Raw genomic sequence first — 21,096 nt, forward strand, 5'->3', positions numbered from 1 at the left:
CATAGTATTCCTATGAGTATCTGAGCTTTTACCATAGTACCTGGTGATAAAAAAAAACAAAACTTAACATGGCTTAATAAAAGGGAGCCTAGATCTTGCTGCCATAAAAATGGCCTTTTTTGTATTTTTTGTATTAATAACCATGTGTTAATAATATTAGTTGCATATTCATACTCATCTCAATACCACAATACTTATACTTATCCTCTGTGACATGAACCATCAGAAGCTAGCATCTCACAACAGTTTATCATGAGAGCTTAAATCAGGGGTGTCCAACCTTTTGGCTTCCCTGGGCTGCATTGACTGAAAAAAAATGTTTCTAGAGCCACACAAACACGCAAACGCTGCAGCAAGATAGAGGAGGGAGCCGGCAAGACGGTCAACACCCAGGAGCAGCAGAGGAAAACACCGCATCGCCCTCGACCGGGGCCGCACAAAATACTTCACGGGGCCGCATGTTGGACACCCCTGGCTTAAATCATCATCAGTCCCCTCTTTTTTATGATTTTTAATTATTGCTCATTTACTCCCCCTTATACAAAGCCGCGCTAGCGACTGTCACTGCAGCAACTTGGGTGCATTCAGAGAAAAATGGCCAATAGGAAAAAGGAGGTGATAATGCCATTGTACAAGTCTTTGGTGAGGCCCCATTTGGAATACTGTGTGCAATTTTGGAGACCTAACCTTCAAAAAGATATGAATACAATGGAGTCGATCCAGAGGGCTGCTATAAAGTTGGTTAGTGGCCTTTAACATAAATTGTATGGGGCCAGACTTAGAGAACTAAATATGTATACTCTAGAGCAGGGGTGTCAAAGTCCCTCCTCGAGGGCCGTAATCCAGTCGGGTTTTCAGGATTTCCCCAATGAATATGCATTGAAAGCAGTGCATGCACATAGATCTCATGCATATTCATTGGGGAAATCCTGAAAACCCGACTGGATTCTGGCCCTCGAGGACCGACTTTGACACCTGTGCTCTAGAGGAAAGAAGGGGGGTGGGGGAGAGGATATCATACATATTTAAATATATTAGTGGCATTAATGTTCAAGAGCTGAGTCTTTTTCAAATTGAAGGAAAATTCCAGAAGTGCAGCTGTCCTCCAACACCTCCAGGCAGCGCCAGGGCCACCAACGGGGAGCTCGCATGAACCTGGTGCAGTGGCCGATGGGCAACTTTGGGTCAAAGGCCACTGGAGAGCTAGAGGCGTACGAAGTGGGCACCATGCGGCGAGTCTGCCGACCATGTTACCCGAAGGCATCCGCTGTGCATGCACAGAAAGCCACCGCCTCCCCGGCCTGTGCTCTCCTCTCGGCCCTCCCTGGAAGGAGCGGAAGGTCCCCCCACTCCCAGACCCAGCCAAAAGGAATGAAGGTCCTGCTGCTACAACACGCAGCATGGAACCGGAGCAGCAAGACAGGGCGCGAGACATGACCTCCCGAGCCCCCAGGTAGGCTGAGGAGAAGCCTCCTAATAGGAAAAGTCATTCCTTCCCCCCCCCCCGGGTCTCCCTTGGCAGTCCAGTAGCGGCACCCGAGTCCACACCAGCACTCCTCAACCTCCGGTCCGCAAAACAATTCCTCCATTTCTGCCAGTCCATAGGTACAAAAAGGTTGAAAAACACTGCTTTAGCACATGTTAGCATTGAGCTTGTGCTAATTTTTGACACACGCTAAATCGGCTAGCGCGCCTTAGTAAAAGGACCCAATTACCAGTTAAACAACACATTGCTGAACATTTGAGTAATATATGATTACAGAGGGGAAGAGCTCCTTTAGTGCAACACTGGAAGGCACATGACCATAAAGCAAGCGAATTGCAGTTTGTGGTTTCACAGCATGTAGAAATGAAGAGAGGAAGTGACATTTCTAAGATTTTAACATAACATTACATAAATCTTTATTTATATACCGCAAAAGCCTTTCGGTTCTAGGCTGAGTAGAGTCATCGAACTACAACATAAGTATGCAGACCAATAGCTGGAGAGTACACAATAATAATAACAGTTTATATACCGCAGGACCATGAAGTTCTATGTGGTTTACAATTATTAGAAATGTTACAGATTAGAAATGTTACAGATTAAATGGAATAAACAAAGTACAGACTTAATTATTGATAGTTCAAGCGATCATTTGTTGAGGATTGAGATTGTATAGGTTGGTTTCCTAAGTATTTCAGGAACAGATGTGTTTTTAGGCGTTTCCTGAATTCCACATAGGTAGTGGGCACAACCAATTGTTCAAGGTCTTTACCCCATAGTGCTGCTTGATGTGCAAGAAGATGTTGGTGATGACTTTTAAATTTACAACCTCTGACCGGTGGAGAGACAAAGTTCAGATGTGAGCTTCGTTTGTGTCTGTTGGTTGTGAAAGAGAAAAGGTCTGTTATGTATTTAGGGGCTAGGCCGTAAAGTACCTTGAAACAGAAACAACCAAACTTGAATTTCACACGTGCCTCCATCGGCAGCCAGTGTAAAAGTCGATAGGAAGGTGTCACGTGATCAAAATTTTTCAGTCCATAGAGTAGTCTGATCGCTGCATTTTGAAGTAGTTGCAATCGCCGCATATATTTCTGGGGGAGTGCCAAGTAGGCGATGTTACAATAATCTAGTTGACTCAGTATAAGGGATTGTACCAGAATTTGGAATGATGAGCCACAATGTGGGAAGAAAACAGAATTTTTACAAAGAGGAAGGCTTACAAAGAGGTAAGGATGATCATTGTCCGTGAGCTGCAACCTAGAATTGAGGGAGCGATTGCGACAGAAGATTTGGCCCAGAAGTCCTAGGGTGGATTGCTGAATTTGGAAAAGAGGTGTGTTTTTAGGCACTTTCTAAAGTGTATGTAGAAGGTTCATGCTTTGACCAGTTGGTTCCATTCAGGGTCTTTGGAGACAGTTTTGTAGGATAGGAGTCTGTTGATGAATCTTTTTTGAGTGTATCCTTTGATTGTGAAAAGAGCAGAGATTTATATTTAATTGGAGAACGGTGACCCCAGGAGGATTAAACAGGAAGGTAGAATGGATATCTCAATAAATTTTTGAAAGTCTGCTGATAAGCCACATGGCTGGTGATGTAATTACTTAGAGGGTCATTTAATGGTTTGCCTGTTTAGTTGGTTGTAGCGAATGAGGTCTGCTGAATATTCCTGTCCAGAATTTTCTGGCTAGGAAAGTTATTTCAGAAATGGCTGATTGATAAGATATGGAAAAAAAAATTATAAAAATATATTGGAATGGAAGGGTATGTGTGGTGTTTGATATTTTTCTGTTATTATAATCTATAACCTGCAAATAATTTTTTTTCTGTTATTATAATCTATAACCTGCACATAAATGTGAAGAGTATAGCAGCATCTAGCACAGAGGAAACCACGTGTTTCAATTCTTGAGCGAAAGTTGAAAGCATCTGTTTATCTTTGTTGACTGTGGGTTTTATCACCACATGCCACCATATATGTAATACGACTTTTCATCTCTGGTGACTGAGGGTTCCATCATGTTATAAACTTGTTTTTTAAATCATGGTGGATGAAGAAGTCTGGACCTTATGTGAGAATATAAAATTCTTGTCCTTAAAACATTGCGGGCTTGATGGTGGAGCATAACTTCATAAGGGGACAGCCTTGACTCAGCCGAGGAGGCGAAACACGTCGGCAGGTCCTGAGCCAACAGAACTTTAACATAAAAGATAAGTGCCTTAGTCTGGGTGTTTAAAACAATATTCAAAGGAAAACTTAAAGAATATTTAAAGAATAACAAATAAAAGTATATTTATATCTTTACTAACCACCTCTTTTACTAAGGTAAGCTAACCGATTAGCGTGCGCTAAACGCTAACACGTGCATGTAAATCTTAAGAAACCATGAAAGATTGTTGCACTCGACTGAAGATCCTGAGAAAAGCAAAATGATTAACTAAAGAGTTTAAGCTAAATACGATTGCAAAACTGTATGACATCTCTTTTGAATTTTATTGCAATCGGAGATTATAGTGCTATATTTACATTCTTGTTTTAAGATAAAATTCTATGCACTAGAAAATGCCTTCTAACAATTCATCTTTTTGAGTGTTATTCTTGAGAAAACAGTTTCAGAACGTCCATCTTTGATGTTTGAAATAATTTTGCTGATTACTTATATTGGCAAAGAGAAACCTTGTTATATATCTTGAAAATTAATTATTTTGGTATAGTGTATGTGTGTGTGAGATAGTGTGAATGTGATTTTTGGATAATATTATAATGTATTGTTATTAGGAATAGCATTACTTAATAAATAAGTTAAATGTATGCTATATAATTATCTTTCTATGCTTTTGCAGGAATTTGTAAACATAATAGGAAAAATGACCAGATAGAAGCCTAAATAAAGTAAACTTGGAAATAGCAAACCGAATCCTAGGAATAGGATTAACATGAAAGTATTGGGATCATATAGTTTTTATAACACCGAAGAACAATCATATAAAGGAAAAATGAAAAATGTCAGTGAAATCCAAGGGACCGCTGAAACATTCTCAGCACAACCAAGAAGAGAATGATGTGGAGCCATTAAACTTAGAAGTTATTCCACACTTTTCTTGATACTTTTTGCCTTCAATGTCATGAAATAAAGCAAAAAGTATCCAGAAAAGTATGAAATAAGTTATAACTTTCATAACTCCACATCATTCTCTTCCTGGTTGGGCTGAGAACTTTTCAGCAGCCCCACATACAAATAATACCATAACAGACAGTATGGAAGAACATTCAAAAAACATAGATGTAATATGATAGCATAATACCATCAAACACTGATAAGCCCACATTATAAGATTCAAATAACATAGATAAGACTGTTCCTACAATACAATGAAGTATCTTATTATGAAGCTAAGGGTCAAGTTCAGATATATAGATGCAGAGAAGATGGTTAGTACAAGTCAAGTGGGATGCCTAAACTGAAAGCAAATTACATATATATGTAGGTAAATAAGAGGATCTGGTATAAGTTATATGTATGCAGCAAGATAGTCCAGGTGCCGAGTGAATAGATTAACAGTCACCACATGTATTAAAGGCTTGGGCGAAAAGCCAGGCTTTCACTTTCCAAAGTAGAGGTAGTCTTGAGCCAGACAGACTCCCTTCTGAGGAGTGGCATACAAAGGGTGGGGCAGGGGCGGTCTGCCATGGGTGTAGGGAACTCAGGGGTGCTGGAGAGGTCATGGGTCTGCAGTTTGCCTATATGTGGCCATTGGATCTGTCAGCTCCACCCTCTCTGATGTGAACTTCCTGTTCTGGGGGGGGGGGTGAGATCAGTAGAGCTGACAGATGAGTGCAGGTGGACCACAAACCTATTACAACTCCAGCACGCCCAAGCTGCCTAGAGGAGTGGGTGCTCCGCCCTGGGTTCCCGTCCCTCTAGGTAAGCCACTGCCTCTGAGAGTAAGTTCTAGAATGTGTGGGCTACTCTTGAGAAGATTTGCTGGTGGGTATCGCAGCATGCAATTTTTTTTGATGATGGTACAGCTAGTGATGTTCCTTGAGAGGACCATAGAAGTCTCAAAGGTATGTAAAGAGCTAACTTATTCTTTAAATACACTGGCCTATTTTGTCTGAGGTCCTTGAAAATCAGACATAACATTTTAAATTTATCCCTCTAAGTACTGGTAATATGTAGTTTTTTGCAGAAAGGGTGTAATGTGGTCACACTGCTTACAACCTGCTACCAGTCATGCTGCAGTACTCTGAATTAGTTGGAGCTTGTGCAGACTCTTCTTGATTTGTTCAATGTACAGGGCATTACAATAGTCTAGTCATAATGTTTTAACATATCATATGCTATTATGTGTGTTTTATGCTGTCATACACAATTTTATTTTATGTAATATAATTTACTTTGGGTTTCTTTGTTGGAGAAGACTAAAAAATATAACATAATGGGCTCCTTTTACAAAGCCGCGCTAGGGCCTTAACGCGTGGAATAGCGCGCGCTAAGTTGCCATGTGCGCTAGCCGCTACCGCCTCCTTTTGAGCAGGCGGTAGATTTTCAGCTAGCGCGCGCTAATCCAGTGCATGCACTAAAACGCTTAGCGCACCTTCGTAAATGGAGCCCAATATCTTTGAATAGAAAATATATTTATTCACAGGTCTGCCCAAATAACTGTGGGGTCCTTTTACTAAGGCGCCCTAACCGATTTAGCGCATGCTAAATTCTAAGGTGCCCATTATATTCTATGGGCACCTTAGCATTTAGCGCATGCTAATCTATTAGCATGCGCTAAATTGGTTAGAATGCCTTAGTAAAAGGACCCCTATATGCCCCAGTTTCCTTTGCAGCATCAAAATGGGTGAATCAACTCAGTGGTGCTCATAAATCTAGTAGCAGATGCTAACATTTAGTTTCAATTCATGCATTTGCTTAATCTGTTTTTATATCATTTATTTTATATTCAGATCATACTTGGTCAGCTACAATATAACTTTCTATTTACAATATTGTTTTGAGCAAGATAATGGGTGTCTGAAGCAATAATACTACTACATCAGTGCACGGTGGGCAGAAATATTTCTCAACATTCTTCTTTAATTAACTTGTCTCACAAACAAAGGCTACCAGATGAACACAATTTAAACCCAGCATGTATTTTCAGCTAGAATGCAGATAATTATTACTCACTGTTAAAATAATGTTGTTCTACAAGCTTATATAAAACAAACTTTAAATGTCATTTTGCAGCAATAAAAATTGCATAGCATAGTTCTATCTTACACTCCGGCAATTATACTCAGGGACTTCTCATTAACTTGAAGGTCAAAGGGAAGAGAGGGTCACCAGCTCTTGCTAACGGAATCTTCAATTGGCTTGCACTAAATGTAATGAGTTAATAATGAAGAAAAAGAAGACATTAAGAAAACTAAAGAACAATTATGATTCATGTTTAAATAGAATTACAAATCTGTAAATATTGCCAGGGTAATGTGACTTTTATACCTGCCTTGAATTGTTCATATACAGTAAAATGTTCTTTATCTCATTATAAGAAAATCTATTTTGTAAGTACTTAACTGTATTGTGCACTACATAGTGGACGTATCTTTGAAATTGCATAGTAGCATGGAAACTCAGTAGAACTTTAATGCATAATTTGATTTAAAGAAATACATACATGAAAACAGTACTCAACTCGTATTTACTACTTAGATATTGTGACCAGACAGGTAGTCTCCCTGTCAAGGTCCCAGCTAGGGTAAAAATAAAACCCCGGAAGAAAGATTCCAGGATCTCCCAAGAGGGTATGTTAAGGGATAATGTCACTGTCCACCAGGAGGAGCCAGACTTAGCTGGAGATGAAATGGGTGAATTGTGTGTAAGTCACCACCGGGGGAGCTCTAGAGGTCCCTGGGCTTCTGCTGACTCACCTAGAACAGGGCACGCCCCTAAGGTAGATAAGCCAGCAGTGGCATTCAGACCAGCAAGCCGGTTAGGGAGAAAGCTTAAGCTTTGTCTCCCTAGGGATCCTACTGAGTCAAACAGGGGCGACTGGCCCCAACCTATGGAGTTGTCGAAGGTTGAACAGACAGAGGATTCGTCTCACCTGGATGAGGAATCTATGGACTTCCAGGAGAGTTGTGCTGGCTTTGAGGATAATTTGCCTGAACCAATGCAGGTGAACTTGACTGTGAGCCACAAACAGTGAGTGTGTTTTGGGAACTGTTTGTGTGCTGTGTTTTCTTTTGAATGCTGTTTTTTTTGTGAGAAAGCTTTGAGAGAGTGGGGAGAGGTTTTGCTTCCATCCGGGAGGGAATTTGAAGCCTACCTGAAGGCCTGTATTTTTGCAAAACCTGATACTCTCTCTTGTTCCTGGCTACCATGCACTGATTGCCAGAGGCTTTCTTACCTTTTTTTTTCTCTTCAATGAACTGAAAATTAAGGTAAAACTGAATGCTGAACTGTTTTGTTTGGATCAAGTGAAATATCTGCTTTGCAGCAGGCAGAGTAAGCGCTGCAGTGAACTAAGGTCTCAGAAATTTGTGAGACTTAGGAAGCAGCATAAAGAGAAAGTTAGGAGTTAATTGTGACTGCTTTATTTTCTTTGCCTTTTTGGCAGTTTTTTGGTTTTTGTTACTTGAATGCTGTATGGAATCCTGACTGTTGTGCCTAAGTTGTGGAAGGCATTACTTACCTGTTTTGAAGACTTAAGTAAAGAAAACTATTTAGTTAACATATCCAATTGTTGGGACTTTATTGTGAGTTTTTTTTTATATAAGTTTCAGGACTGCTGGAAACCCAATCCTGCAGGGTGACTCCAGGCCGGGTCACACGTAGGGTACTGTTTGTTGTGGTCTTCAGGATTTCTTCCAAACCCTATCCTGGGCTGTACTGGAGGCCACAATATCATTGTACTATGATTGTTGCTGTTTTCCGGGTCTCACTGCATCTGGGTAGGTAGAACTGACGTTTCAGCCATCAATCTGGCCAGTGATCAGGGCCGGCGTTAGGGGGTGCAAACAAGGTAGCTGACCTGGGCCCCAAGGCTCTGGGGGGTCCCTGTGGGCTGGCTTATCTTCCCCTTTCTAAGCAGAAGCATGCCAGCAACTCTGAAATATGGCCTCTTTCCATGCTTTCCGTGTGCTGTGGTCCGTCCAGGCTCATAAAGGAAGTTGCATCATTGGGAGCGGACCGCGGCACAAAGAAAGTGGGGAAGGAAGCTGCAGGCTGTGTTTCAGAATCACTGCCACAGCCGGCATTCCCCTGCAACAAAAATGGATGCGAGTGGAATTGAAGGTGGAGGACATGCCAAGCCAGAAAGTTCCCTGAACTGTTTTGTTTTTTTTTTTTTTCAAGTGGGATGGGTTCAAAGACGTGCCAGACTGGTGTTAGGAAGTGAAGAGGAAGAGAGCCAGAAAAAGAGGGTACTAGAGAGATAGATGGTGGACAATGGTCTAGAGGGAGAGAAAAGGAGAGTAGGTAGACATGGGGTGCTGTGAAGGAAACTTGAAGGGATGACAGTTGGAAAGAGAAAGGCAGAGATGGTGGAGCTGAGGGTGGAGTAGAGGGAGGGAGATATATAGAATAGGAGGATAGGATAGTTGGAAAGGGAGATATATGGCATGGGAGGGCAGATGGAAAGAGAAAGGGAGAGAAATGGACCTGGGGATGGAAGGAGGGTTAGGAGAGAGAGATGGAGAAATGTTAGGTCTAGAGGTGGAAAGGAAAGAAATGCAGCATCTTTATTCCCTCCCTCCCTCCCTCCCACCTATCATTCAGCATCAAGGAGGGAGACAAGAATAGAAAAGAGAGGGAGAGATGTTGGACCATGGGGATAGAGGATGAAAGATGAACCAGGAAGGAAGGGAAAATAGGTGGGATAGGAAGATACTAGGGGAAGGAGAGAAAGGGACAGGGAGATATAGCCTGATGAGAGAGGGAGGACAATTGGTTAGGAACATGGAAGAGTTCAAAAAGTGGATGATAAGATGAAAGAGAACACTGAGTACAGTGGTAGAAATGTGGTAATTGGGAGTAGACAGAAGGAAATAGGAGGCTGGGAAAGGAGTGAGATGGGAAATGGAAGAGCTACAGAATGTGAAGAGGTTGAAAATAGATAAGTAGCTGAAAATTTTAAAAGAAGGGTGAGAAAGAAGGCGAGATTTGAGTGGACAGAGGCAGTAAAGAAAAAAGGGAGGAAAGCTAAAAGGGCAAAATCAATATGTTGGAGACAGTAGCGAGGACAAAGGCGCGCCAACAACCGAGCGTGGACAACTGAGCGCAGGACTTCATCGCGCCGAAGAAAAAACGTATTTTAAAGGGCTCTGACGGGAGTATTGGTGGGGAAACACCCCCCCACACACACACTTTACTTAATAGTGATTGCGCTGGCATTGTGGAGGGTTTGTAACCCCCTCATTATACTAGAAACTTAACTTTTCCCCTAAAAAACAGGGAAAAAGTTAAGTTTTCAGTATAATGTGGGGGGTTACATCCCCCCAACATGGCAGCGTGAGGCAGCGCGATCCCTATTAAGTAGAGTGGGGGGGTTCCCCCTCACACCCCCCATCAGAGCCCTTTAAAATACGGGTTTTTTTCAGCGCAATTAAGCCCTGCGCTCAGTTGTCCACGCTCGGTTGTCGGCGTGCCTTTGTCCTAGCATGCTTTTGACCCGTCACCGTTGGAGACAGGCATAGTGAGGGAATGGAGCAAGAGGGGAGAGGAAAAAAAAATGGACAACAGACACCGGAAAGAGAATTAGTAGAAGATAGACAAAAACATAAAGGGAACCTGGGACCAAGATGATGGAAAAACAGAATTTCCAGACAAGGTAGAAAAAGTGTTTTATTTTGAATTTATTAACTGGAATATGTTGGCTTTGGGACATGTGCATCACAGAAATACTTGTATAATATTAAGTGTCATAGCCACACAATTTTTATTTTTTTTGGGGGGAGGGGCTGGAGCCCAAAATGGGTAGATAGGAATCAAATTTTCTCCCCACCTGAATAAAAAATAGAAATACTTGAGTTGGTGGAGATCTACAAGCCCTGCCAACTAAATATCTCCTCCTCCAGTCTGGCAACCAGAAATCGCCAAGCTTTGCAGCTAGTGGCCATATCCTCAAGCTGCCACTACTTTCATGCATGCATGAAAGCCAAGGAGGTGGGGAGACAGCAGCAGCTCTGAAATACTGTTGCAAGCTGCAGAACTTGAAAAGTTCTGGTCTCTGAACCTGAGAAGCTGGTCATCAGCTGGTGAGGCTTGACAATTCCAACCAGCTACAGAAAGGGAGATGTTCATTTGAAGGGAGGCCTAAATTTAGTGGGAGGCCCAGCCCCCTCTCATGGTTATTCCACCAATTGTGTTTAGTACAAAATGAAGTACTTGCTAAGTTTGTTTTGGGGTTTCCAATTTAGTTTTGGTATTCATATTTCTATTTTAAATTTGTGATCCATTGTTCTGTATTTGGTGAAGGTCAATCTGTGTGTGAAGAAGTCATTTAAAATAAATTTTTTAAAAAAAATTTAAATTGAATCAGGTTGGGCAGACTGGATGGACCATTCGGGTCTTTATCTGCCGTCATCTACTATGTTACTATGTTTAAAATTGCTTTATACGTATATGGTAGTAATTGCAGGAGGTGGAAATTGGGAGAAGGGTCCCCTCCTTAATTTCTGCCCTGGGCCCCAGCATGTCTAAAACCAGCCCTGTCAATGAACCCATTATATATGAAGACAAACAGCAGATCTCACAGCATACCCTGAAGAAAGCCACAGCATAATAGCTGAAATGTTGGTTCTACTTATCCAGATGTGACGAGACCCGGAAAACAGCAACAATCATGACGCCAACCATGAAAGCCTAAGAGAACATCATTGCACTATAATATTGAATACGATGCATAGACATAGTTAGTTACATAAAACTGTAAATTAGATTGCATTCTATTAGAGTTTCTCAGGAAACTTTTCCTAAGATTGGATAGATAATTAGATCTTGCTTGCAGCTTGCTAAAAACTCCAAGTGCTTCTTATGTGTATTGTACTAAATAGTGGACGGGCTGTCTAGTTCCTGTCATTTGTTTTGACTGATGTTTAGCAACTGAAAGACGGATGATCCTTAAGTGGAAGAATTTATTGTAAAACAATTATTGATTTGTATCAAAGTCAAAGTAATTGTATCTGGGGTGTGGAGGGGGGTGCACCCAAATTGCTTAATACCAATCCTGCATGCTGTTAAGCATAAGACGTAAATTTGATTTCCAAGATTAGCTTCTGATTCATTGTACACTTTGAACTAGTGATGATGAAGAATCAGACAACAGAGCCCCAGTGAGACATTAGAGTTTCCATCTTATTCAGATCAACAAAATAATAGGATTCAGGGTTGTTATAATTCAATGGTATACTTGGTAATAGGATGGGAGGGGGTAGTTTTCAGAGGAAGTTATGTATACTGTCAACTAGTAAGTATGTCATTTCCCTATCTTTGCATTTTGAAACACTATAAGGGCCCAAAACACTATTATTGGGCCCAAAATTCTAACCAGTCCAATACTATTAGGGTAATGTGAAAAATTGCAAGATGACCTTGCAAGACTGGGAGACGGCATCAAAATGGCAGATGACGTTTAATGTGAGCAATTGCAAAGTGATGCATGCGGAAAGGAGGAACCAAAACTATAGCTACATGATGCTTCATTGTAACATAGTAACATAGTAGATGATGGCAGGTAAAGACCGAATTGTCCATCCAGTCTGCCCAACCTGATTCAATTTAAATTATTTTTTATTTTTTCTTCTTAGCTATTTCTGGGCAAGAATTCAAAGCTCTACCTGGTACTGTGCTTGGGTTCCAACTGCCAAAATCTCCGTCAAAACCTATTCCAGCCCATCTACACCCTCCCAGCCACTGAAGCCTTCTCCAGCCCATCCTCCCCCAAACGGCCATATACAGACACACAGACCATGTACCCAGGAAAAGGATCTAGGTGTTATCATTAAGGATACATTGAAACCCTCAGCTCAATGTGCGGCGGAGGCTAAGAAAGCAAATAGAATGTTAGAAATTATCAGGAAAGGAATGGAAAAAAAAATGAGAATTTTATAATGCCTTTGAATCACTCCATAGTATGGTTGTATCTCAAATACTGTGTGTGATTCTGGTACAGAGAAGGGCGATGAAAATGTTAAAAGGGATGGAACGAATTCCCTAGGAGGAAAGGATACAGCAGCTAGGGCTCTTCAGCCTAGAGAAGAGACAGATCAGGTCTATAAAATACCGAGTGGAGTACAAGAGGAAGATGTGAATCACTTTTTTTTTTTTAATTTCCCAAAATACTAGGACTATTGGGCATGCAATGAAGCTATTAAGTAGTACAGTAGATTTAAAACAAACCGGAGAACACATTTCTTTATTCAGTGTGTGTAATTAAATTCTAGAATTTGTTGCCGGGGAATGTGGTGAAAGCAGTTAGCAGGGTTTAAAAAAGGTGTGGGTAATTTACTAAAACAAAAGTCCATAATTCATTATTAAGATGGACTTGGGGAAATCCACTGCTTATTCCTAGCATAAGCAGCATAAAATCTGTTTTACTTCTTAGGATCTTGACAGGTACTTGTGACCTATGTTGGCCACTGTTAGAAACAGGATACTAGGCTTGTATTGACCTTCAGTCTGTCCCAGTATGGGAACTCTTATGTTCTTAGTCTTTTTATATATATATATAACACATTGGTGCTATGGTGCTTATTTTCAAAGCATATGGATGTCTCAAAATGCCCAAATAGATTTCTATGTGCTTGAAATGTCCAAATTCTAGTTTTGCAAAAGCAGAAGAAGGTCATCCAACCAGCAGTATGTCTAAATAGCAAAGGGGGCATGTTATGGGCGTGTTTTGTGTGGAAATAGGGAGGGCCCAAATTAGGATGTCCAACAATGATAAACAAATATGAAGAAATGTCCAAATTGAAAAAGGGCATGCTAAGTTAGACCAATTTCAGTAATATCCAGGTTACATAAATGTACAACTGACTATTGGAGGGATTAAGGCATGACACTTTTTGCTGTCACTCTCTGGCATAGATGCACTAAAGAGGATCAGAAAAACTGTGTGGGAATCTCTGATCTGATTTTTTTGGCTGATTTTAAAAGAACTATTGATGCACTAAAAAGTTTGCATGCAAATGATTCATGTAGATATTCGTCATAATCCCCGACGGCCTGACTGAGAGCTGTGAGAGTGACTCTCACACATGTGCAGAGCCGGTAAGGAAAGCCCAAACAGCTGAGAGGCAGGGGAAGCTCTAAAAACAGTCTCCTATCACTCAACTGTCTGGGGCAGGAACCCTTTTTTTTTTTTTTTTTTTTTTTAATGGGCACAGATGCTGTGTTCTTACACACGCACAATATCTGCCCCATTTAAAAAAAAAGAAAAGGCATCCCCCTCCCTGTCGATGACAGCCCTTCCAATGAATCGCCACTATGAAATGACACAACCCCCCCCCCCCAATAGCAGTGAAAATGGAGGAGGAATGTCCACTTCCTCCTGCTGTGCCAATCACCCCCCCCCCCTTTCACTGGTGAAAGAAAATTGGCAGGAGGGAAGCCCACTCCCTCCTGCCAGTGGAGGTCCTCCCCCTTCCCCCCAAAAAAAGGCAGGAGGGATGCCCACTCCCTCTTGCCAATGGATGTTCCCACAACCCCCACGGTACCATTTTTGCATTGCAAGGAGGAGGGAAGCATGGTCCCTCCTCCTTCAAGATCCAATGATCATAACTGCAGGTCCCTCCCTTCTCGGTGCATCATGTAATGCACGGGATTGAGACCAAGCCCTGATTGGCTCAGACACCTAAGGACCCTCTATTTGGGGGGGGGGGGATTTGGCACCTCAGGAGGAAGTGGACATTCCTCCTGCCAATTTTCTTTTGATGGGGGGTCATCATGGCAGGAGTAATTCAGCCTTTTCTTTATCAGCTTCTACATATTCCTCCCCTTCACTTTTGAGTCTCACAATGCCACTTTTGCATTTCTTCCTAGCATTGATATATCTAAAAAATGTCTTGTCTCCCTGTTTTACTGTGTCAACTTTTTTTTTTCCCATTTGTATCTTTGCTTTCCATCCTCTCTTAACTTTTCCAGATTTTTTGCCTATCTTTCTCTTTCTGCGATCTTTTACAAAAGCTAACCTCTTATTCCTTACCTTCTCAGCTACTACTTTTGAGAACCAAAGCGGCTTTCTTTTCTTCTTACTGTGACTTACTTGCTTCACAAAAAGAATTGAAAACTGCATCCTGCCCTCAGAGACTGGGAAGCCTTCAATGGTCTGGCAATCAGAGCTAATCAACGGGATAGTCTGGGCAACCTGTCAGCCCCACAGCTGAATTTCAAAGATAGCCACATTATGGAGCTCTTTTTATGCATACACTGTTTGCCTTCATTACCTTCATAAGAACATAAGAACTGCCATCTCCGGATCAGACCTTCGGTCCATCAAGTCCGGCAATCCGCACACGCAGAGGCCCAGCCAGGTGTACACCTGGTGTAATTTTAGTCACCCATATCCCTCTCTGCCTCTCGTAAGGAGATGTGCATCTAGTTTGCTTTTAAAACCTAGAACGGTAGATTCCTTCAAACACACTTAGGGTGGTACATGTTCTCAGAATATGAGGATGTTACATTAGGTTCTGTTTCTTGCTATCAGTATGTGAAAATTCAGATCCCGAGCAAATACTGGACAGACAGAACAGATGTTCTGTCTGAACAGCAAACACACTAATTCCACTGATAAGGGTTTAGGTCCCAACTAACAAGCCACAAGAATGCAATTCTCAACAATCAGTACTAAGCAATGGCAAAGTAAAAGGGGTGGGGGGTGGTCTTCCTAAGGATGTGGCTCCTTTCCTCCTCCCCACCGCTCCTCTCCTTGCCATGCGCACACACCCCTTGCCTTCCCCGTACCTTTTTTAACTTCCCTGGCATGAGGTTGCTACCCGTGTCAGCATCGGCAGTCTCTCTGATGTCACTTCCTGGACCCGCGCCTAGGAAGTGACATCAAAGGGCAAGCCGATACAGACATGGGCACGCTGCTCACATTGGAGAAGTTAAAAAGGTACAGGGAAAGATACGGGGCGCCCATGTGGTGGGGGGGGGGGGCGCAGGGAAGAGGGAAGGGCACCACTGCCCCGTGTGCCGCTCACCTATACTACACCACTGGTACTAAGTCTCACCAGGCTTTTCTGATCAGAGTCCTGCTGGGAAGTCAGACAAGGCAATGGTCAGAGAAAAACAAGTCACAAAATTATACCATGCTGTACAAGTGCGAGCACTGCACTATACAAGCTGAGGAGAGAGACGACCATTTTTAAGCCTTCAGGTGGTATGCCTTGGAACTAAAGCACCACAATGATTGCACTGAATAAAAGTCATCTTGATTGACTGGAATGGGCATTGATTGGGGCATATTCTTAATGATTATTGAGTAGCAAACCCAGGGTGGGGAGGGTGGGTAGGACTATAAGTCTCAAGTGAGTCAGCCAAATTCCCCATCAAAAACTGTTCTATAGGAGGGACAAGCAATGAGACAGTATAATACAATCAAATTCCAAATTCTGCTGAAATCTACCTTTTCTTGTTTATATCCAAATAGTTCCAATAAATATAGCAGTTTATTCATTGTGATCTCTAACTGTACATCAAACCAGCTGTAAGACAAAATTACTTGCTTTCCTGGGACCGACAATGGAGAAAAAAACCTTGCAGAGTTTGTCCAGATTTCAGTAACCAAGTTAGAAAACTTTAACAGAGTTAACAGTTTGAAAGACAAGAAACAGTTTGAAAATCCTATTTTCTCTAATATCAGAGCTACGCAGGAAAGGAGAGATCGTTTTTGTTTCTGTTTTTGTCTTTTTTTTTAGGTTACAAGACAGAGCAGTACACCACAATATAACATAGTAAATGACGGCAGATAAAGACCTAAATAGTCCATCCAGTCTACCCATTAGTTATATCCATTAATTTAACTTGTCTCTTCTTTGATATTTAAGAACATAAGAAGTTGCCTCCGCTGAGTCAGACCAGAGGTCCATCGTGCCCAGCGGTCCGCTCCCGCGGCGGCCCATCAGGCCCACTGCCCGAGCAGTGGTCCTTGACTATTTCTATAACCTATCTCTACTCCTATCTCTATATCCTAACCTCAGGCCTTATCTGTACCCCTCAATTCCCTTGTCTTCCAGGAACCTATCCAAACTTTCTTTGGGTCATAGACTATAAAGTCCACCTGGTATTGTCCTAGGTTCCAAATTGAACTAATTAAAGTCTAGAGAATAGATATCAGGTGGCAAAACCTTTAACCAGAAAGTTGAGATATGAAGAAAAAAACTCAAAAAATACTTATCAGTATAGTGGTTCAGGTCCTTGAAGGTGAGCACATGGATGAACAGTGGCAGCAGGGAGGGGATGTAACAGCAAAGTACATAGATGCCAGTTTTATTTAAAATTAATTTTGGAGGGCAGTCACTCCCCTTAGGCCCCTCTAGCTATACCTTTGTATACTGCTTATTTCAACCTAGGCCTGTAAGAGCAGGAGCGAGTGGGGATCTCTCCTGCTTCCATTAGACACCAGTAACCATAGTAAGTCCAGCAATGGGGATCACGTGGTAGGGCAGGTCTGCCTGAAAGCTTCAGATGATCTTTTTTGTGTGTTCTTCTTGGGGGAATTGGATATTTTGAAAAGATAAGGATGTTGAGGGAGAGCTTTGGAAGCCTTGAGGGGTGAGAATCAGAAGACTGACAGGGCTAATGATGGAGGGAATGAATTGATGCCTAGAGACAGTTGTAAATGCCGACATCTAGATTTTTAAAACAAAGCTGTCTGGCCTCCCATTGTAAGCGAGTAATACATGTTGATGTGCTAAGCCTACCCAAACCATTTCCTCTCCACACCTACCATGCTTCCTGGCAAAATAAACATAGCAAAAATCACCAAGCATAAATGCCTCTATTTCCAAAATGCCATTTAGACATGTATGCCAATTTATATAGGTAAATGCTACAATTCACACATGAGGATACTTCTAAAATAAGGGCCATAGGCATCTATGTATCTTAATAAATGCACAGAAACAAATTCCTACTTGGACTTTCAGCCTAGGTAACCTGGTGTAAAACTGTTCTCCACATGCTCTCCATGTATATTCTATTAAGACATTAATGAAGAACACAGTAAACTGTTTAAATAGACTGCTGGAATTATAATATAGATTCCAATGTCAATATAACATTTGAGGGACCAATTTCTGCAACCTATCCCTCATCTTACCCTTAATCTCAATCTGGGAAAAAAAAAACGGCAACCTAAAGTGATATTTTTCTCAGGACATTCATTGGAAAAGAAGTAAAAACCACGGCTGCAGATTAAAAAAAAAAACCAGCCACAGTTATTATTTCAAAATATATTCAGACAGCAAAGAGTTAAAGATTAATTGTTGTTCCTCCCTATTATATCCAAAAATGCTTTACCTGCCCTAAAATCTTCTAATTAGCGTCATGTTTAATTAACATTCGAGAACTATTATTTCTGTGATTTACTTTAATCTTTGGCAGAAATAACAAATGCAAAATCATCCTGCTGGGACAGTAACCTTTTCCATCATCTCTGGGTGAAATAAATCACGGACAAGATGAACATGATTACCTGCATAGGATGACATTTTTATCTTTCTAGCCAGATTCAGGGTTCTCTCTCAGCAGCTCATGTGCTTTCATTCATTTCCCTGTCCCTAAACTTTGATGAGTTCTCTGATTTTGTTGAACACCAGAAGAAGACTGAAAAATAACCTGTCTGTTTTAGAATTAGCAGCTTTGAAGTTAATATTTATCATTACAGAAAACATGCATGACACCACCACCACCCAGATTTAAAGTCAACAAAATCATCATATTTCCCCTCACATTCTCTACCATTCAGAATATATTCTTATATTTCTGTCAGCTTATTAAAATCCCATTCTTTCTTTTCTGTCCTAGTCTTTATTGATACTTGCTTATTTTATTCAGACAAATTATGAATTTGCACAAAAAGCCTAATTTACAATGTCTTTTTTTTCCACCTCACTTTGGAAACAAAATAATAATAAATTGGAATCTAGATTATATTTTGCAGCCATCTCATCCATCTCTTTCGACATAAATTCAATGTTATCAGAGTTATATGTCAACACTGGTTGCCAATAGTGCCAAAGGGTGCAGTTTAGGTTATTGGTCTTAGCATTTAAGATCTATAATCATTTGGCACCAACCTCTTTGTCAGCTGAGATACAAAGATATTCTTCTGTGTTGTGCTACTCCCTTTCAGGATGAAGGATTATTTATTTTTTAAAGTGGTGGATGTACAGTATTTCATTATATCAAACCGAGTGCAGATTTTTTTATTTCTCTCTTCTATTTTGTGGAAAAATTTACTTATGGCTATGCATCTTTAGCATTAGAAACTCATCTGTTTCATGTAGATAGCCTGAATATTTTAGTTGGCTCTATCAGTTCTTTTGTACTGCTTCTTCATCCTGTTATAACATGCATACAACACCATTTTAGATAGATCGCATGTAGGTGAATATTGATATGGAAGTGAACATAAGAATTGCCACTGCTGGGTCAGACCAGCGGTCCATCGTGCCCAGCAGTCCGCTCACGCGGTGGCTCTCTGGTCAAAGACCAGCGCCCTGAGACTAGCCCTACCTGAGTACGTTTCGGTTCAGCAGGAACTTGTCTAACTTTGTCTTGAATCCCTGGAGGGTGTTTTCTCCTATGACAGACTCTGGAAGAGCGTCCCAGTTTTCTACCACTCTCTGGGTGAATAAGAACTTCCGTACATTCATGCGGAATCTATCCCCTTTCAATTTTAGAGAGTGCCCTCTCGTTCTCCCTACCTTGGAGAGGGTGAACAACCTGTCCTTATCTACTAAGTCTATTCCCTTCGGTACCTTGAATGTTTTGATCATGTCCCCTCTTAATCTCCTCTGCTTCGAGGGAGAAAAAGCCCAGTTTCTCTAATCTTTCACTGTACGACAACTCCTCCAGCCCCTTAAGTGAAGATGTGCAGAAAGCATAACTTATTATTTACAAAATCAGGTATGCACGATTAGCTCCCATTTAAATTGGCATATGCCCACTCCTAGGAAAAATATTTAGTTAAGGTGTCATTCATTAGTACTGCTCTTGGATATTGCCCAATGCCACAAATTTCAACCGTATTACTCCACTCTATTCACTATCAATGGTTCCCTATACAATATTGTAATCAATACAAGATTCTTACTCTCACTCAACAATATTTTACACTCTGGCTTCCCTTATTTTTCCTAAACTATCACCTCCTCCATTAAGGTACTGCATTCCTTTAACGACTGCCACCTGCATATTCCATCTCTGTTCGAATGTAAAATGAAAGTCTGCTAGACAGACAGCATTTTATTACATGGTACCATCACTTTGGAATTCTATCCCAGCCATTATTTGAATGGAATGTTCAATCCCGAAATTCAAGACTGTATTGAAAATTCATTTATTTTTCCTTGCTTTAGGTGAAAATATTAGGAGTGTTGCACCTGGCTAGTGTTCCAATCTAACTTTATCTGGATGACTGATGCTTTCTATTGCTACTAATAATGATTTCTTTAATCTACTGTGTGTGTGTGTATGTGTGTGTGTATGTACGAAGGTAAATCAAAAAGTAAAGGCAAAATTAATTTAATGACTTTAATAGAAGTAACTGTGAGCAATTGAACATATCACTTTTCCACATAATCCCCATTCAAGACGACACATTTGTTGTATCATTCAACTAGCTTCTACATTCCTGCTAAGAAGAAGTTTTTCAGCTGCTCTCAAAGCCAGGTGAGCACTGCTTCTTTTACTTCATCATGCTTTGTCTTTTGTTCTCCAGGCCTCAGTGATGTACTAATGTCTCATCACCATGACAATTCTCTCCAAAATATTCAGATCTTCATACCATCTCAGGAACTGGATCACAACCTCCACACGCTGTTGCTTGTGCATATCAGTAAGCTGTTGAGGAACCTATCATGCATAGAACTTCCTGTATCCCAAATCATCATGCATTATGGCAAATGCAGATCCATAGCTGATATTCAAAGTTGCAGTCAATTGAGACACCATTATCAGTCAGTCTTCTCTAATCAAGACATCCACCCTGTCAATGTGCTCTCGTGTGCATGATGTTGATGGGCGACCGGAACGACCTTTGTCGGTTACACTTTTTCTTCCTGCTGTAAACCTTTTTAACCGCTCATAAACCTTTTGTTGATTCATGGTGCTATGTTCATACTGAGTTAATATCCAATGTTGAATTTCCACAGGTTTTATTCCCTCTGCCCAAAGAAAGTGCACTACTGCATGTTGTTCTTCAATGGTGCAATCTTGCAATGGAGCGTCCATGTTTCTGACCTCATGGCTGCCATACAACTAAAAGCCAAATGCTGCACTGTGCATGGACAAACTATCCAACAGGCAATGTATGAGCTCTGTTCCAGTTATCACATAATTTAAATAATTACCTTTAATTTCTGATTTGCCCTCATGTGTATTTGTGCTAGTACA

This window comes from Geotrypetes seraphini, chromosome 1 (assembly GCF_902459505.1).
Source record: "Geotrypetes seraphini chromosome 1, aGeoSer1.1, whole genome shotgun sequence".
Classification (NCBI taxonomy): Eukaryota; Metazoa; Chordata; class Amphibia; order Gymnophiona; family Dermophiidae; genus Geotrypetes; species Geotrypetes seraphini.